This window comes from Dipodomys merriami, unplaced genomic scaffold (genome assembly GCF_024711535.1).
Source record: "Dipodomys merriami isolate MVZ:Mamm:240054 unplaced genomic scaffold, mDipMer1.0.p SCAF_815, whole genome shotgun sequence".
NCBI classification, from domain to species: Eukaryota; Metazoa; Chordata; class Mammalia; order Rodentia; family Heteromyidae; genus Dipodomys; species Dipodomys merriami.
The window spans coordinates 129,283-147,144 of NW_027206419.1; positions in this window are offsets into that span (position 1 = coordinate 129,283).

A 17,862-nucleotide genomic window follows, 5' to 3' on the forward strand; every position below is an offset into this window, starting at 1 on the left:
GTTAGCATCTTCAGACATTTAATTACACTTTATTCTAATCCATTTGTTATAAAGTAAAACAAATTATGGGGAAACATATATCTGTCTTTTTGATATTGTGTAAACTTCCATTAAGATATCCCTATGGTTTGCACTAGTTTACAATGCCACAAAACCAAATATAGTTCCTGATTTATTTCAACCTCTCCAGCATTTTATTTATTTGAGTGGTGATAGCTATTCTGGTGTGTAAGATAGGATCTCAGTGACTTTCCTCTTTATTTTTCTTCTTATTTTCTATTTGGATATGAATTTCAAACATTTCATTAATTTATTAAACACTTACATTTTTCTTTCATTCCTGATTAGTGTCTTGCTTTTTCTTTTGGTATTTGATCAATTTTTAAGATTTGTAACATTTGATTTTTTTCCCATTACAAATACTCATTTTAGTAAAAAGATTTTTTTTTCATTACAGTTGTGCACAATTAACTTAAAACAACAGATTGTACATTTTTTATCACTGGATGTTTTTGTTTGTATTTACAGCCAGGAAATTGTTTCAATAAAGATGCTGAACTTCTTTCACTGATATACTAAAGTATAGTATCTCAAATTGGCATAAACTGAACTCAGAATTAACAGGCACAGCCTGGGCCACCACAGTCTGGGCTAAGTAAAACCACTAACACAGCACGAACTGCATTTAAAGAGAGCAAAGTGCTTCATAAAAGTTAGAAGAAAGACATCACCTTCATGAAGCAAATATTGAAGTTCATAAGCAGACCTTAGGAATCTGAATATCAAGAAGATCAAAGGATAAATATATTTAGAAGGACAACTTTAGAATTCAAAATTGGGGAGGTGGGACTAACAATAGATACCAAAACTCAATTCTGAAGGGCAAGAGTATTTTACCCCAAACCTCAGCTGTGTCTGACTTTCTCACACAACACACACACACACACACACACTCACACACACACACACACACACACACACACACACACACACACACACACACACACACACACACACACATCCCTATTGAGAAGTCTTTGCCAAAGTACAGGCATTCTAGACTTAGACTCCAAATACTCTGAAAATATCCATTGTGAAGACCTTTACTGAAAGTACCCATTGTAAGTAGACTTTTCCTGAAAGTTAGAACTCAGGTTCCTGGAAAAAACGTGAAATGTCACAATAACGTTCTGCCCATAACTCCCCTAGCAATAGCCATCAGCGGATGACAGGAAGTACCTAAAGCTACAGATTTTTTTTAATCTTTTAATTTTTTTTAACTTTTTTATTGTGAAAACATTGTACAGAGGGGTTAAAATTACATGGGAAAGATAATGAGTACATTTCTTATCAAGCATTGTAACCTCCTCCTTTGTTTCCCCCTCCCATCCCTTCCCATCCTCCTCCCGCACCCTCCATCGAAACCTCCTCCCCCCTTTCCCCACCAAAGTTGTAAAGTTCGTTTTTCTCCATAAGAACTTGTACATCTCATTGTTGCAATGGGTCCACCTGTATCCCTATTTAAAGATTTTGGTTTTTTTTCCCTTCTCCTCCACAAATTATTGTTTATTGCTTAGCTTGCAGTTGATAGCCAATAAGATTTTTATAAGATTACCCAGTTAACTGAAGGGTCGGGGCTATCAACTCTGACCCACTGCAGTGGTGACAGTTGTGAGTCCAGGCTCGATCTTGAAATAAATGACTCTAATGTGGTCACATGAGACTGGCTTCATGGTGGTCTTTGGGGATCGTTATCTAAGCACAAGACTAGTGTACACAGAGACACCCAGGAGCAGCTGTATCTGGGACAATGAAGCTTTTTTCCACTTCTTTTTAGATAATCAATCATGATGTTGCAGTTGGCTCCACAGCTGCTCCACAGCTGAGCAGGAGGAAGGAAAGGATGCCTTAGACTGCAGGACAGCTTTGTGTACCCCTGGATTTCTGTGTAAGAATGCAGTTTGTGACCCTCTAGGCAGGAGTCGCCAAGCTGAAATGGGGGTATGCTTTGCCTGGAGAATGGGATCTTGTGAGCCCTGCATTCATGGTGAAGCAGCCTGGAAAGCCCTGTGAACATCTCCGGGATGGCCTCTCAGTGGCTTGGAGAAGTTGACTCCTGTAGTTGGACATGGCAGGAGGCAGGAGGAGAGCAGGAATCCAGAAGATGGGAGAGGCACAGAAGCAAATGCATCTCTCCATTGAGACTCCTCGGCCATTCTAAGGAGGTTCACAACCCACACGTGGCAGCCACTGCACAGGTCCCCAAAGGCCCTACTTGTCTGGAGCAGTGCCTGATCCTGATCCAGAGCTGGAACTTCTCATGTGGCCCTGTGCTTGGCTGGGCTGGAACTGAGCCTACCAGCCATGCTTCCTCTGCCCTTCTGTGTATAGCCTCCTAGCAACTGCCCAGACTACAGCACCCACAACAGGCCACCTCCTTGGGCCAAGCTGAGGCTGTGCTGACAATTCCTGGTGCCTGTTTCAAGGCAAGAGCCAGGCCTAGATCACAGCAGAGCTGGCCTTCACTTCCAAGGGCATCGAAGGAGGCATGACAACCAAGGCCCAACCTTGCTGTCCTCACTGCCCCTAGAGGTTACCTATAAGTCCCTGCCTTTGTTCTTGAAATTCTTCAGGCATTGGTTGTCTCATTTTTCATTATCTATTTGGGTGGGACTCGAGACTTCTTCCTCTCCTCACCAAACAAACAGGCCCTAGCAAATTCACCCCAAATTCTACACCTCACAGACACTCCCCAGAACCCAGCTGCCTTTAGGGCTGCTGCTGCATGAGCTGTTGGCCAACTGCCTCTTCCTCCCTTCACAGCCTCTGTCAGGGCCTCCCCACCGTCCTCTCCCCACCGCTCTTAGCCCCAACCAAAGCTTGGCCTCCCCTGTGGCATCCTCCCTCTCCAAACAGACCCCATTTCCAAGCCCAGCAGGGCCACTGCTCTAGGGAAAATAACTGTGGGCCTGGCACAGCAGAATCAAAGGTGTCACAGTTTGAAGCCTGCTGAGAATTAGAGGCAGCATAGGTCTCTGATAACTGTCTTTCACTTCACTTATATCCATCAGAAATTCTCATTTACATAACAGAGTGTTATTCAGAAAATATTTGCTTAGTCATCTGTTATCAATTATTTCCAAGACTAGAAACTTTTAAAGTTCCAAATATTATAGGAAGATCTTTGATTCATGTTGAATGAATGTGACTAGGTTGAGCTGTTGCATACATTCGTGTGTGTGTCTGTGTGTGTGAGCGCACGCGCGTGTATGGGGGGGTTTATATGTATCATTGAAATCAAGGACAAGGAACTTTTTTCCTTTTTCTGAGATATGCATTATGGTGTTTCTTTGTTGGTGGTAAGCTCTGATTTCTTGCTTTTGCCTGATGTGCACATTCCAGCTCAATTTTTCAATTAAACCTTCTTATTTAATATTGAGCATATAGTGCTCTGATATTGCTTTGTCTTTAATTTGTCATCTAGGATCTTCTTTTCCTCTTAACTATTAACATTCAATATAAATTTTACCTCATGACTGTTTTTCCCCTTTAATTTTCATCTCGAAATAAGAATTAAAAGACCTTTGATCTCTGTATTCATGAAAAAAACCATTTTGAATTTTCTGTTTAATGTAATAACACCTGGACACATTTGTTAGCAAAAAGATCTTAAAATTTATTTTGTAGTTTTAGTTTTAAAAACCCTCCTCCGTGTTTTCAGTATGGGGAGACAAAGAGTTCCTAGTATCAATTATAAGAGTTTTATTCATTAAAATATCAGATAATTCAGAATTTTGAATATGTCTAGTGGCAAATGAATACATTTGCTCAATAGATTTGCTTGATAGACCTGTGCACAAACATACCACTCATAAGGGCTGAGAAGGTGGATCAGTTGTAGACAACTTACCTTGAATGCAGAAGACCCTGGCTTTGATTCCTCAGCACCACCTAAGCAGAAAAAGGTAGAAGTGGTACTGTGGCTCAAGTGGTAGAGCACTAGACTAGAGCTGAAGAGCTGAGGGATGGCAACCAGGCCCAGAGTTCAGCACCACCCACAAATTAAATCAATAAATAAAACTCATACTCAAATACATAAATTTAAAAGATTAATTACCATTTTAGTTAGGGGCAGGGTGCCAAGATATAGCAGACCTTTGTCACAAAGCTTTAAGAAGGATTCAACACCTGACAAGTACTAAAAACAAAAAGTAAAAATTTAGATCTAACAGCAACATATAGAATCGCCACTCAAAAAGAAAGAGGTACTAAGAATGAAATACTTTTTATAACATTTCTTAAGAGATTCTGGCTCTACATTAATAATCATATAATCTGACCTTCAAAAACTCCAGGTGAACCTGAGTCTTAAGGACCTCTACAAAAACTGGAATAGAGAATCATCCACCTGGATTTTTCAAATGGTTTTTGTTAAGGTAGTGTATATACAGATCACCATTTTATAAGTGGCTAATCAGTTCACTTCTTGTTTGACAATCTCATCACTTTGTTCTCTCTCTGATTTTCCATCCTGTCCCTGTCCACAAGTTTAGCTCATTGTGAATATAATATGTACAGAGTACAACTGCTGCATTGGTTTCCCTGTTCTCCTTGAATTTCTGTGGCTCCTTCAATGTCCATAAAAGGATAAACAAGAACAGAAATATCCCTCTTGTTTCCAATTCCTGGAATTCATTTCAATATAAATACCAGTAGTTTTATGAGAGTGTCAGACTCTGTCCACACATCCTGAACACTTATACTTCCTGCACCTAGTCATAACTCCCACTGGATTCATAGGTCCACAAAGTAATTCTTTTCACTTTCCACACAGGAAGAACCTGAGTGTCAGAAAGATTAAGTAACTTACTGGAAATACTGGGCTGAGCATAGTGGCTCAGATCTGAAGATCATAGTTTGAAACTAACTCAGGTTGACATATCCATTACATGATTATCTCCAGTTTGAGGCAACCTGGACATCAAAGTAACCCATACTAGCTACAAGAGTCTGGATATCCAGAGACTCAGAGAGAAGTTGGAAGAGCATCGGCAAATGCTCTTGCCCTATTCTAGGGAGTGACATGGTGCCAGCTTAGGGTATAGCTTCACCAGTGAAGGGTAGTAAAACAGGAGTGGTTATTTAAAAAAGCACTGGTCTGAAGCCACAAAATGAGGACCCCAGTCTGTGTGGACCAAAAAGTCTCTAGCATGAGGTTCTTTTTAAATTAACAGGCACGATTGTAGATTTTTGCAGAGTGGGATGGTGTATAGTTTCAGGCAATGTCTACTATGTCAGGTAATCCAGTCTGCTCTTTCACCTGTTACCCAATAGCCAGGTTTCAACACAAATGACTTCAAGGAGATTGTTAAAATTATACTGTGACTTTTACCTCTAATGAATCAAAATTCTGGCAAATGATTTCTGGCTTCCAGATGTTCACACAACATTTCTCATGATCTTTTCTACTAGTTTCGTCTTTATTATTGATGTTTATACTACTTTTTTGTTGTTGTCTTTTGTGTATTTACCATTTTTAGGGCTTGAACTCAATGTTTAATGGTCTCTGTTGTATTTTTTGCTCATGGCTTATGACACGCCATTCCTTAAGCCACATCCTCACCTTCTGCTTCCTGCTAGATAATTGGAGATAAGTTTTCACATTTTTGTCTGTTTGGACTGGTATTGAACTAAAATATTCAGGTCTTAGCATCCTGAGTTTCTATGATTCTACACATGAACAGCTAACACCAAATTTTCCAATAATGTTATTTTAATTATGTGTTAGAAGAAAGTGGAAGTATATTTGTGCTGTGTGCAATTTTCAAATACAAGTTTGAATCAATTTGATATAATATAATTATTATCAATTTTAAGTTAAATCAAAGAATATTACACATTCCAAAGAAATATAATTGAAAAAGTGCATAATCATTTTCTTTAAACATGTAATGGAACTATGAATTTCTTTCACTTTACAATTCATGTTTGATATAACTTTATGATTCCAACATTTTTTTGATATAACTTTAATTAGCAGACTTCCATGACTAAAAGTAAATATATCAATTTTATACTACAAGAAGCAAAGTTATTATAGTTATGAATAGATATTTCATCATAGCCAGAAGATAAGTTTTTGAGCATTATCACTATAAAGAAGTGTTACATGCAGAAATTAATGGATATGATGTAGCTTGATCATTACACAACATATAAATGAATGGGATTACCACTCCATACTTCATAAATGTGTAAAAAATAATTATATAGCTAGGCAGCAATGGCTCATGCTTGTAACCCTAGCTACGAAGGAGGCTGACAAGTGAGAATCATATTTATTTTTCATTTTTTATTGTGATCATACTGTACAGAGGGCTTACAATTACATGGGCAAGATAATGAGTACATTTCTTATCAAGCATTGCAGCCTCCTCCTTTGTTTACCCTTCACATCCCTTCCCAGCCTCCCCCGCCCCAACACCCAATCCTTGCCCCCCCACCAAAGAGGTAAAGTTCTTTTTCGACATGACAACTTGTACTTCTCATTGTTGTAACGGGTCCACCTGTATCCTTAAATGACTTTTTTTTCCCCTTCTCCTCCACAAATCATACCGACATCAAATATAGTGAAAGCAGGGGTTTTACTGTGGGGGAGGGACATACAAAGCAACAAACAAATAATCTTATAAATGTGTTAGAAACAAATGCATGAAAGAAAAAAAAAACATTTAAAATACATATCTTGTAATACCTGTTTGGTCAAGTTGGTCAAAATCACTCCATGAGTATATCTTAAAAGTATATCCAATTTAAGAGGTCAAATACATATTTTGTACTGACAGTCATCTTACAGCAATAACTTACTACCTAATTATATGTGTATCTTCTTACCTAACATTTACTAAGAGCTGAAAATGCTCTCTTTTATCTAACTTAATGATCTAAATTCTTTGATTATGATGATGTTATTATTTGACAAATAAAATGTGCAGAAGGGTGGTTCCACTGAAATGACAGGAAGGAACACTGATAAATAACAACATTGCAACACAGCTCTTTTTAGCCTCACTCTGTCCACATTGGCAAGCAACATTGCAACCTCACACACACACACACACACACACACACACATGTGTGCACATGTACACACACATATACATGCATGCCAAATTCAGGGCTTATTGCACAAAAAAGTTCAAATAAAATATTAGTGATTAGGAAAAATGATAATTTGACTTATTACAAAATAATACATAATCCAGTCACCACGGTTTTTACATTTTACCTGTCTCTCCACATGTGACCACTTAATTTATTTTTAGTTCATTCATTCATTCATTCTTTCATTCATTAGTTTGGTGCTAATACTAGAGCTTGAACTCAGGGCCTGGCTCTGTCGCAGAATTTGTTAACTTTTTTGTTTTAGGTTTCTCCAGGCTAGCATTTTACTGCTTATACTACAGCGCCATTTCTAGATTTTGTTGGTTACTTTCAAATGAGATTCTAAGGGACGTTTTTTGTCTGGTTTCAAAGCACAATCATCAGATTTCATCTTTCTGATGAGGTAGGATTAAAGACCTGAGCCACCCGTGTGGCTCCTACTTTTTCCTGTACTTATGTAATGCACATACTTAGATATTAATTTAAAACTGAGAACATAGAAGCAAGATGTACAGTGATAATATTGTCCTGTCAGAAATTCAAGTTAGTATTGCAAATTTCTTAAGATCATACACAAAAAAATATTTAAGAAGAAATCTGATGATGTGTGTGTATATTTGTGTGTGTGTGTTTGTGCTGTTGCAATATGTTCCACAAATAAGCACTGAGCAGGGGTGTCCAGCCATTCACAGTTATGTCATGAATATCTGCCTTGAGATACCAACTCATGGACAATGTCTAGGTGTCCACTATAGGCTTCCCGATGAAGAGGGGTATACTCATCCTCATCCCTAGTATTCATATGAGTGGCCTTTTTGGAAAGTCGTCTCTGCACTGTAGTAAGCTGCAAGGCAAGCACTCTACCACTGAGCCACCTTCCCAGTCCAAGGATTAAGATTCTTCTCTTTATGTAGGCGACTAAAAACGTATTTACTAATTTCTATATATAAATATTATTTCCGTCTCTTTTAAAAAATAAAAAAATTGTTTGCTCTGTAAATTGATTAGAAGCATGGATTTTGTGGCTAGTTAGGTCATTGCACATCTGTATCTCTTTTCCGCTTTCTCTTTCATGGATCTCATAGACAATATGGTTGCTCAATAATTATCCTAATTTATTTTGCTTTTATATTTTTGGTTGCATCATTTCACTTTCTGCTCTGCCATTTCCCAAAACAGCACCACACAAATAGAAAAATCCAGAAGTGTTTCTGTGGCTCAAGTGGTAGAGCGCTTGCCTTGATTTGAAGAGCTAAAGGACAGTGCCCAGGCCCAGAGTTCAGGCCCCACAACTAATTTAATAAAAAAAAATCTATATACTTGATAATTCTACTAAAAGATCTGACTGAAATCAGGTGAATTACACTTTTCCTGTACAATTAAGGAATAAGTCCAGGCTACGAAATCAACTAGAGAAGGCAGGCAGATTGTATCTGTGACAAAACTTTGTGGAAAATGGAATCACGGATTACTTACTGGTGATTCACTTGCAGTTGAACCATGATTCTGAACTGTTGCTTGCTGATTGTGAACTATTGCTTTGATCATTATATTCTCCAAGAAGAAAAAGTCAAATTTAATTGACAGCAAAGGACTACTAATACATTTTGACTTCTCATTAATCATCTTCAATCATCAAAATCACCTGAAGACAATAGACAGGCCTATTTGTAGATGAAAACATGTGTATTTTTTAAAAAAAACAAAGAATTGGGGAGTTCCGGGAAGATGGTGGAGGAGAAGCTGGAGTCTAAGTAAACTCTCGCATAGAAAGCAGTTTTAGAGTTCCAGTGAACAGTCCTAAGCCAGAGAATTACATGAAGTGAGCCATCACAGGACAGAGTGATAGGCCAGAGAGGGGAAACCCAGGCAAGGAGACACTTCTGAGCTCTTGCCTGCAGCCACCGAAGGGGCTGCCGCTGTGGCGATGGCGGGTAAGCGCAGAAGCCTACCTGAGCCACAGAGAGTATGTCATGAAGGAGCCAGACACAGGAGGCAAGCAGATTCTACTCAACACCAGCAAGAACCAACAAAGAGCAGACATCTTTATCGTGCAGTTTGTAGACCAGAGACGACCCAGGAACCAAGACTCAGCGTGAGTAGAAGCCTGACATGCTCACTCCTTCTCAGGGAGCAGAGGAGGGAAGGCCATCCCCCCCCAGCACCGGAGATCTCCATCTTGGATACCGACAAAGCTCAGAAGAGTTGCAAGCTCCAACTCAGGCCTTGGAATAAAACGAGTCATTTAGCAGGTCACAAGAACTTAACGGCAGCCTGACCTGCCAGACTCAGCTCCACCCAGGGAAAAGTCCCACAGCTCGGGTGCCAGCCCTTGGAGTGGCTTTCTCCACTGCGTAATGAGATCCAGAGGCCTGCTCCTCCCTCTAGCAGCCTCGACAATCAATTGAAATTCAGTAAACAGAAACCCTGAGAATGGCTCCAGGCTGGGCTCTGTGAGTTTTCACAAACTAGCCCCCTGGAAAAGCTACTGTTTGTTGAAAGGCCTCAACTCTACCCAGAACCTAGCCTCAGCACAGCATCCCCCTCTTTTCTGATACTCAAAGCAGATCTGCCTCCCAATGAACTAGCCAGGGAGGAGGATCGCCAAATCCTGGGTAAAGCAGAGCATTTTTCTGCCTGTTTGAACAAACTGACTTAAGAAACCAACCAAACCACAGGACCACAAGCAAACCAGAGACTCCAACAAGAGGCTGGTTACGGACACAAGGGAGATGCAGGACTTTTCCCACTCCTCCAAAAAAAAAAAAAATCAAAGAACTTTTTTCTTTCTTTCTTCTTCTTCTTATTTTTTCATTTTTTATTTTTGGTACCTTGTATAAAATTTTTTTTCTAAAACTTTTTTTTAAATCTTCAATCTTTGCCTTTTTTGAAAAATAAATTGTTTTCCAGAAACTTTTTTTTCCGCTTATAATTTTTATTTTACGAATAAGTGAGTGTGCGTTTTTCTTTCTTTTTTGGTTTTCTTTCTCTTTTTTTTTGTCTTTTTTAATTATCTTTTTGTTTTTTGCTTAGCTCTACTAAACTTCTCATCTTTTTCTTCATCCTTTCTTATCCTTTTCACCTTCTTCTCTCTTTCGTTCTTCTTTATGTGACTTAATTCTTGTCCTGCACATCCTCAGATAAACAAGTAGTTGACTATTAGACCCTACCCACATTGTGTACACACTTAATCCACAAATTTATTACTCAAGTCAAAACCTCTAAGACTTAAATTCCTTAATAGCAGTACTACCTCTTTATACCTATGTAATATTTTAAGCATTTTTATTTTTAAGTTTTTCACATTTCTTTTATATCCCTCCCCTTCTCTCAATAAATTCACATTCTTATCTAAATAGATTGTAATTGATTCTACATAATTTTATTAATTTTTACCTTTCTATTTTTTCTGGTCTTTTGTTTCCCCTTTCCCTTTCTTCTTTTATTCTCTCTCTCTACTTTCATCCTACCCAACCTATTTCCTGCTTTGAGGTTAGGTCTTAGTTAACTCTCCCTAAGCCTCCCCACATCAATCTATTCCTATTTTTACCCACATCTCATCCTAACCCTAATAATTTCTGGTCTTCCAAATTCTTCTTTGGGGTTCGTAGCTCATTAATGTATAGTTGTTTGACGTTGAATAGATGTATCTGTTGAACTAGATTGTATCTGTAGACTATTGACTGTGCAAATTCAGACTTGGGTTGATGCTTGCCTTAAGATAGTGTTCTAGCACAAAACTGGTGCTATTTTCATCTCAAATGGGCAGAGTAAACCGGAAAAACACAAGAAAAATTGCAAATCTGGGTATCTCAATTCCCAATCTTGATAATCAGGGGACAGAACAGATAATGAATAATCCACAGGAGAATTCCCAAATAGCTCTACAAACACTGCTGGCAAGCATGATAAATGAAAAGATTGAAAGCATACAAAGGACTCTGTATGAGCATGTAGGGAGGGAGAGTAGGCAATCCAAAAGTTTATACAGGAATATCATAAGCATGAGGAAGCTACTCAAAAACTGTTATAGGATTTGCATAAGCAGCTTGAGAATACTCAAAGAGAAAGGCAGGAACTGCGTTAGCAGGCTGAAAGCACTCAAAGAGAACTACAGGAGTCCCACAAACGGGAGGAAGCTAATCAAAGAGTAATAGAGGAATTGAGAAAACAGGAAGAGAATACACAAAGATCACTAAAGGCATTGATGGAATCCATTAACAATGAGCTGAAGGAAGTCAGGGATGCCACAAAGGGAATGCTGAATGGAACCCAACAGAAGGAATGGGAGTCCAAGGAAACCATACCCAATCAACTAAATGATCTGAGAATAAACACTGAACATCAAATTAAGGAGGTAAAGAAGTTCATACAAGATCTAAAACAAAGCTTCAACAAAGAATTTGAAGCCATCAAAGCTGACCAATTAGAAGGAAAAGAGATAAAAAACAAAGTAGAAAGACTTGACAGCAGGTTAGACAATGCAGATGATCGAATCTCAGGGATTGAAGACAGCCTAGATATTATAGAGAAAGAACATACAACCATCCAAGACAAGTCCAAGAAATATGATAGATCTATCCAACACTTGGAAGACACCATCAGAGGCCTAATCTAAGGATAATGGGTGTAGAGGAGCACCTGGAAACAGAAGTTAATGGCCTAGGAAATTTGTTTAACAGGATCCTAGCAGAGAACTTCCCAAACATGCAAAATGATAGGCCTATTCAGATACAAGAAGCTTTTAGAACTCCAACAGACCAGACCAGAATAGGACATCCCACTGTCACTTTATAATCCACAGGATCAACATAGAGCAAGGGAAAGATCCTTAAAGCTGTGAAGGAGAAAAGATTAATCACCTATAAAGGGAAACCAATAAGAATCACCTCAGATTTCTCAGCACGGACAATCAAATCAAGAAGAGCCTGGAATGATGTATGCCACGCCCTAAAAACAAACAACTATCAACCAAGAATACTGCACCCAGCTAAACTCTCCTTCATAACTGAAGGCCAAATAAAAACCTTCCATAACAAAGGAAAATTGAAACAATACATCTCCACCAAACCAGCCCTACGAAAAATTCTTAAAAATGTCCTACACATAGAAAACCAACAAGACCACAATAAAGGCCAAAAAACTGCACCCAAACTGAGAATCCAAGAACCATAGGAAGAACCCAGTTTTTGCAGCCCCCAAGAAGGTAGATAACATGGCAGGAATTCCAAAATACCTCTCAGTCCTTTCTCTTATTGTTAACGGACTGAACTCTCCAATTAAGCGACATAGACTGTCTAGTTGGATTAAAAAACAAGATCCTTCTATCTACTGCCTTCAGGAGTCACATCTTGCCCATAAAAACATACACATTTTCAATGTTAAACGTTGGAACAAAATTTACCAAGCAAACAACCCCCATAAACAGTCGAGATTTGCAATTCTAATATCAGATAAAAGAGACTTCAAATTAAAATTCGTGAGAAGAGATAAAGAAGGTTGCTACATACTAATAAAGGCATCTCTCCTTCAAGACGATATTAAATTCTAAATATCTACCTGCCAAACAATGGTGCACCCACATATATCCAAGAAACACTACTTTTCCTCAAATCCCCATATAAATACAAAGACATTAATTGTTAGGGATTTTTACACAACAATCTCCCCACTAGATAGATCAACTCAGCAAAAACTCAACAGAGAAACTAGAGACCTAAACAACTGCATATATCAACTAGATTTAATATCTAGTTGATATATCTAGTTGAATATTTCACACAGCAGCATCAGAATACAAGTTTTTCTCAGCAGTACAAGAAACATTTTCCAAAATAGATCACATTTTAGGCCACAAAGCAGACTTGTCTAAAATCAGAAACATTGAACTTATACCTTGCATTCTTTCTGAACACAAAGGAATAAAATTAGAACTCAACACCAAAAGCCACCAAAGAAAGTCCGGTATCACATGGAGACTGAACAACACACTGATGAATCACGAGTGGGTCATGGAAGAGATTAGAAAGGAAATTCAAATGTTCATGGTATTCAACAAAAATGAGCACACAAATGACCAGCACCTCTGGGACACAGCAAAACTCCGAGGGTAATTTATACCTCTGAACTCCTACATCATCAAACTGGAGAGATCTGAAACCAACAATGTAGTGACACATTTAAACCTCCTTGAAAAAGAGCAGCAAGATAAACCCCAATCCATTAGAGGAAAGAAATAATTAAAATTAAATCAGAATTAAATGAATTACAATCAAAAAAAAACTATAGAAAGAATCAACGAAACAGAGTTGGTTCTTTGAAAAAATTAAAAAATTGACAAACCCTTAGCAAATCTATCAAAAAAAGAAGGGAACACACCCAAATAAATAAACTCAGAGATGAGAATGGAAACATCACCATGGAAACAACCAAGATTCAGAACATTATAAGGGAATACTCCTCAAAACTTTATGCTAATAAGTTTGAGAACTTGACAGAAATGGACCTTTTCCTAGAAAATATTGACATGACAAAACTAAACGAAGATGAATTAAACCAGCTTAATAGGCCCATATCAAGCATTGAAATAGAAACAGCAATAAGAGACCTTCCAGCAAAGAAAAGTCCAGGACCAGATGTTTTTACAGCGGAATTCTACAATTCCTTCAAAGCAGAGCTCACACCAATTCTCCTTCAACTCTTCAATGAAATTGAAAGAGAAAGCTCACTATCGAACACATTCTATGAAGCCATCAAAACCCTCATCCCCAAACCAGGCAGGGACTCATCAAAGTAAGAGAACTATAGACCCATTTCTTTGATGAACATTGATGCAAAACTTCTCAACAATATTTTGGCCAACCGACTTCAACAATTCATCCAAAAAATTATACACCACGATCAAACAGGATTCAATTCAGGGATGAAAAGCTGGTTCAATACACGCAAATTAATTAATATTATTCATCACATCAAGAGGGGCATGAGTAAGTACCACATGGTTTTCTCAATAGACACAGAACAAGCATTCGACAAGATCCAACACCCCGTTATGATGAAGGTATTGGAAAAATTAGGAATCCATGGGACATTCCTCAATACAATAAAGGCTGTATATGACAAACCTACAGCCAGCATTATACTTAATGGTGAAAAATTAAAGCCATTTCCTCTTAACTCAGGAACAAGACAAGGATGCCACTCTCTCCACTTCTCTTCATTCTGGTATTAGAATGCCTAGCTACAGCAATAAGACAAGATGCAGACATAAAGGGAATCCAAATAGGGAAAGAAGAAACAAAACTCTCCCTCTTTGCAGACAACATGATCTTGTATTTAAAGAATCCCATAGACTCCACTCCCAAATGACTCAAGCTGATTCAAAACTTTGGCAAAGTAGCAGGGTAAAAAATTAACCCTCAAAAATCAATGGCTTTCCTGTATGCCAACAATGAGAAAAGTGTGGCTGAAATTAGGAAAGCAACTCCATTTGTAATAGCTCCACAAAAATAAAATACCTGGAATTAATTTTACCAAATAAGTGAAGGACCTCTATGATGAAAACTTTAAAATCTTGAAAACGGAAATCAACACAGAACTTAAAAAATGGCAAAACCTCCCATGCTCCTGGATTAGAAAGATTAACATCGTGAAAATGGCAATACTTCCCAAGGCTATCTACAAATTTAACGTGATACCTATCAAAATTCCAACCTCATTCTTCAAGGAAATAGAAGAGGCAATCCAAAAATTCATATGTAACAATAAAAGACCCCGAATAGCAAAAACGCTCCTCAACGGAAAACACACTCCTGGAGGAATATCAATACCAAATTTCAAACTCTACTATAAAGCCATAGTAATCAAAACAGCTTGGTATTGGCATAAGAACAGACCTCAGGACCAATGGAATAGAATTGAAAACCCAGAAATGAACCTACAGACCTATAGCCATCTAATCTTCGATAAGGGAGCTAAAACAATTCAATGGAACAAAGACAGCCTCTTCAGTAAATGGTGCTGACAAAATTGCTTAACTACTTGTAGAAAACTAAAGCTAGATTCTTATGTATCACCCTACACCAGAATCAACTCCAAATGGATCAAAGACCTCGAAGTCAAAGCAGACACTCTGAAAACATTAGAGGATGGAATGGGAGAAACCCTAGGTCTCCTTGGCTCAGTCCCAAATTTTCTGAATAGAGACCCGGAAACACAACAAATCAAAGAAAGGTTGGACAAATGGAATTGCATAAATTTGCAGAGCTTCTGTATGGCAAAGGGCATAGCTAGCAAGATCAATAGAAAGCCAAACGATTGGGAGATCTTCACTAGCCATACAACAGACAAGGGTCTCATATCTAAAATATACTTGGAACTCAAAAAATTAATTCCCCCAACAATAAATCCTCAAAGAAACAACTGCCCATTATATAAGTGGGCGAAAGTCTTTAAGAGAACCTTCTCTGAATAAGAAAGAAGGATGGCCAATAGACACATGAAGAAATGCTCAACATTCCTGGCCATAAAAGAAATGCAAATCAAAACAATATTGAGATAACACCTCACTCCAGTTAAAATGGCAAAAATCAAGAACTCTAACAACAACAGATGCTGGAGTGGATGTGGACAGAAGGGAAACTTACTTCATTGTTGGTGGGAATGTAAACTTGTTCAACCACTTTGGAAAGCAATATGGAGGTTCCTGAAAAAACTTCACATAGAGCTCCCCTATGACCCAGCAATCCCACTTTTGGGCATTTACCCAAATGTTTACAAACAAGACCACACTAAACCTACCAGCACAACTATGTTTATTGCAACATTATTTACCATAGCTAAGATATGGAACCAACCCAGATGCCCCTCAGTAGATGAATGGATCAAGAAAATGTGGTATATATACACAATGGAATTCTATGCCTCCATCAGAAAGATTGACATTTCCGCATTTGTTCGGAAATGGAAAGACTTGGAAATATTTATATTAAGTGAAGTCAGCCAAGCCCAAAGAAACATAGATCCCATGGTTTCCCTTATTTTCAATATCTAGTATATGTATGACTCAATCAGAGAAGGTCAGATAAGGTGATGTTAGGAAAATGAAATCTTAGATATGTATTTAAAAGGTTTTTTTCCTTTCATGCATTTGTTTCTAACGCATATAAAAGATTATTTCTTTGTTGCTTTGTATGTCCCTCCACCACAATATAACCCCTGCTTTCACTGTATTTGATGTCGATATAATTTGAGGAGGGGATGGGGAAAAGCAATTCGTTTAAATAAGGATACAGATGGATCCGTTGCAACAATGAGCAGTACAAGTTGTAATGTCGAAAACGAACTTTACAACTTTGGTGTGGGGGGACGATTGGGTGGGAGGTAGGAGGAGGCTGGGAAGGTATCTGAAGGGTAAACAAAGGAGGAGGCTACAATGCTTGATAAGAAATGTACTCATTATCTTGCCCATGTAGTTGTAAACCTTCTGTACAGTATGTTCACAATAAAATTTTTTTAAAAATTCAGAATTTTATAGCTATTAAAAAAAAGAAAAGAATTTAGGTAGTCATACAAAGGACTTCTATTTTACTACTGCATTATACATTTTTTCTAATGTTGGTTACCAACATTACAAAGCTATTAGAAAGCTATTAAAGCCTTTATGTTGAATAGTGAATTCTTTCACACTCTAACATGGTATTTCCCAAATCATTGACATAGAAGGCATTGTTTCCTATTTTCTCATTCCTAGAATAAGCTGCACATGAAGACCCCACTGGTCCTCATTTTCAGACTGTACTTTGAATACCGAGGAAAATCTTTCCTCTGCTGTCTATCAATTCCCTACTATCCCGTTAGATTAATTCAAAATATTAAAAATGGAAAAAGAGAAAATAAATCATGGTGAAAAAACATATGCAGGAAATTCACCAGATTTTTCTGCTCAGTTCAACCATTGTGAACTCATGGTGAAATACATGGACATCTCATTCCCATTTGCACTCAAAGTCTCTGGTTAGGCAATTCTGACGAAGACAAGGAACAAGATGAAAAAGTGAGAAACGGTATCAATTGCACGAAAAAAAAATGGAGTAGGATTCAAGCAAATATATTCTTTGGGATGCTGAAATTAATCGGCTTACTATGCTGTGTAGACTACTTTACAAAAAGGCCACCCAGATGAATACTAGGGATGAGGATGAGTATACCCCTCTTCATTGGGAAGCCTAGAGTGGACACTTAGACATTGTCCATGAGTTGGTAGCTCAAGGCAGATATTCATGCAATAACTCTGAATGGCTGACAACCCTGCACAGTGCTTATATGTGCAATAATACTAGAGTGGCTTCTTTCTTAATTCATCATTATGCAGATACCAATACCCAAACTAAAGGCCTCTTGATTGCCTTGTATCTTGCTGCTGGGAATAGAAATAGAAAAGATACTCTGTTGAACCATTATATCAAACCAGGTCTGAAGAACCACTTGGAAGAAACTGCATTTAATATTGCCAAAAAGATAAGTATGTATCACTACCTCTATGAAGTTGTGGAAGGCTCTACTAATTGTTCTCCTAAGTCGTAAGGGTGTGGTTAAGTTTCTTAAATTTCAAAAATGCCAGTCCATCCTTTGTGTCCCTTAAATTTTTTTTCAAAATACAAAGCAACAGCAATATCTTACTTTAAAAATTCATGGATT